At 36.9% G+C, this 3,440-nt stretch overlaps 1 long non-coding RNA gene across 1 annotated transcript; it reads right to left on the minus strand.

Moving 5' to 3' along the window:
• Positions 1-1,021: 1,021 nt before the first annotated feature.
• LOC147501465 (uncharacterized) lies at positions 1,022-2,838 on the minus strand. The gene is made up of 3 exons (XR_015219818.1): positions 2,639-2,838; positions 2,422-2,550; positions 1,022-1,130 (listed from the first exon to the last, which is right to left on the minus strand). It is a non-coding gene; the product is annotated as an uncharacterized LOC147501465 (long non-coding RNA).
• Between the last annotated feature and the right edge of the window lie 602 nt (positions 2,839-3,440).

Below are 3,440 nucleotides of genomic sequence, written 5' to 3' on the forward strand. Positions count from 1 at the left end.
CCTAAAATCCATAGACTTTTTTGAGTGCTCCCGTGACGTCACGGGCGATTTTTCTGCGACTTCTAGTTTCCAACATCCAACAGCTCTTTTTGAGCACCGCTAGTCGGACTTTCACCGGAGTTTAACTCCACAATGCGCATTACAGAGGAGAATCATCTCCACGTGAGGCTTCTTTGAGCATCAACTAATTCCCCAAAATCTCTTATCTTCCATATTTATGGGAAAAAAAAGGAAAAAAAATCCAATCTTTTATAACCTAATCAGATCTTCCGTTATTCCTCACCTTCGTCATTTGTTAACAACGCTCCATACTTGGTTACATCTCTCTCTGGCGAGGAATCTTTCGGCTATACTACACCATAACAACTTTTTTGTGACGCCTATTTGGCGTCTCAATTTGCGTCACTAATTTTTGTGACGGCATTTTGGTGTGTCAGTAATTTTTGTGACGACATTTTGGCGTCACAAATTTGTGACGGCATTTTCACATTTGACACGGCATTCTAGCGTCACTTATTTTGTGGTGGCGTTTTGGCGTCACAAATTTGTGACGCTATTCTAGATTTTGACGCCATTTTTTTGTATTAATATTTCAAAAAAAAAAAAAAAAAAAAAATGTTGATGGGGCATTCTGAAACTACCTGCCAAGTGCTCTAATCACTACTATAAATTTCTTTCCATTCATCCATAACTCATTACCATATCACAAGTGAAAAAATAATCTTATATTAAAAATACTTTATACAACATTGTATTATATTCTCAATTGTCAACAAATGTAAACCGGCTACATGCGTTGTCCCAAATTATAAATTTCACTCAACAATAGTATTAACAATGCCTACATTATAGAAACAGTGAGGCCATAATGGACTTAAGTACCAAAGGCTTTTGATACTTAGCCCTTCACAGAAGAACTAAACACCAAGGGCACCGGAAATTACACCACCGGTGGTCCACGGTAGTAATGAGGCACCAGCCAGCACCAACGGCAGAAGAAGAACAAGAAAAAGAAGCAGTGTGCACCCAACACACACTACCCAGCAGCAATAACACCACACTCACACTCTAACCAAGTTTCCGCGAGTCATAACTTTCCTTTCCTTCATTCTGTATTAATTGGCCCAACCCTTCAAAACCAGTAAAAAAACATATACTTAAAAACCAGAAAATGAAAATGGTGCTTAAATTCAAAGAAGAAGATGTCATTGTTATTTACATGCATGGTGCAAAATCCCAATGCCTTCTTGAGAACTTTAGGCGCAAAACTACTAATGTACTTCCAAACCAACAAGGTGCGAGCATCCTCAGTTCCACTAAATTCTCGGAGGCAAAAAAAAAGAGTAGCACAATTACAAAATCAGACGTTTTATATATTCCCTCATTGCATTTCGACTTGACAAAAGTTGTGAACATATTGGTTAAGTCAAGAAATGCCTCAACCACCTTTTCTCTAGGCATTTGAACAATAAACCAAATTTCGATAAATGGAAAAAAAAAAAAAAACTCACCACCACCATCACACACACACACACACACACACACACACACACCAGCTAGCAGTACACTCATATTACCACATGCACACACACACACACACACACACCAGCTAGCAGTACACTCATATTACCACATGCACACACTCACACACTAGCTAGCAGCACACTCACATCACCACCTGCACACACTCATGCACTAGCTAGCAACAACACCTAGAAGCTGCAGCTGCAGCAACACCCGCAATACCAGTCTAGTACCACCACAAAATGAGAAAGAAGTTTATGCAAGTAAACGGAAAATCCAATTGACCACTAAAATAAAAAATGATAACATGAACTATTTAATGGTAAACAAGTTGAAAACTAAACAACTTATAAATGAAAAGGAAAACATCCATCTCAAGTATGGCAGCAATGGCAAAGATACTAATAATGTTTTTCTAAAAGAAAAAAATCATTCAAAGAACATATAACTAAGATCTTTATTGCATCAAATAAACAGTCTCACCAAGAAATCAACACACATCCATAGTTAACTCACCTTAAGAACAATGTTAAAATCGTCCAACCACAAAAAGGTTTATCAACCGCATTCAAACACATTAACGCCAACAAAATGAACACCACATCTAAATGATCAGCACATAAAGCAAACACAAATTCAACAATCACCTAAAAAAGGATCCACTTACAAGTGCTAACACTATTTAAGATCTACTTATATATGTCCCCATGGATAATATCATACTAGGATGGCCTCATGGAAGGTTAAGTTCCTCTCTCTTTCACATGGGGCATGGGAGAAATGGAACCTGCAAGCACCATAGATGGACCAACCAGTCTATGACCCGGAAATTCCAAATTAGTTCTAAATAATGGCAAATTAGTCACAACAAAAATTCGATGCCAAAAAGAAACAAACCTTCATCCCTTTTTAAGCCTTCTTTCTCCTTTTGCTTTTCAACCAATCAAGTCTACATTTCGTACTCAAAATCTACAAAGAGGCAAACAAAACTTTTCTAACCTACTAAGGATAAAGGGACATGATTTGCTGCAAAAATTGAAAAACATACCAAATTAGTAATAGTTCAATGTAATTCAATTGGGAAAAAAATGAATGGGAGAAGAGAAGGACCAACCTGTCCTTGGTTTTGTTCTTGAATTTGTATTCTGAAAAACGTACACATACACTATATATCCAAAATTGACCATAAACACAGTACATGGATACGATAAGAAGTTAGGTGGGTAAAAAGCTTTTCAGGTGAAATCCCAAGTACAAGCTCTCATGCAATGGGTCAGTCACCTAATAAAAAATGCTCCACGTAGAAAAGGTAATTGTATTGTTTGAATGGACATGTTGGAGTACTGGCTGGCTAGCAAGATAATGAACACAAAGATAATAGTAGCGATATTAGGCTTAGCTTTAATACATTTATAGTTGGAAATTAGACTTTAGTCCAACTTTTGGTAGTCAAACTCGTTGATTGTCTTGTATTTTGCTTAATACCTAGAATACTCTTGCACGTACATCTCACACGTTTGATTAATTTTAGGACCAAAGCCTAATATTGCTACTATAAATAGGACCAAAGCCTAAATATTCCAAAAAATCCCATAATGAATTCACAATTACCTGGAGCAACATAACCAATTGATCCTTTGATTGCAAATGAGTTGATTTGGCTTTGAGAAGAATCATCACCAGTAATAGAAAATATCTTTGCTATTCCAAAATCAGCTACATGAGCAGTCATGTCATCATTGAGAAGAACATTGCTTGGCTTTATGTCACAATGGACAATCTCCGGTTCAGAATAGTGGTTAAGATAATCAAGTGCAGAAGCAAAACCGATGGCTATATTAAGTCTCTGTTTGAAACTTAAATTTCTTGGTTGAAGTTGGTGCTCATCAGTCGTTAGATGTATCCACTCCTCTAAA

The sequence above is a fragment of the Coptis chinensis genome, chromosome 4, assembly GCF_015680905.1.
Source record: "Coptis chinensis isolate HL-2020 chromosome 4, ASM1568090v1, whole genome shotgun sequence".
Classification (NCBI taxonomy): Eukaryota; Viridiplantae; Streptophyta; class Magnoliopsida; order Ranunculales; family Ranunculaceae; genus Coptis; species Coptis chinensis.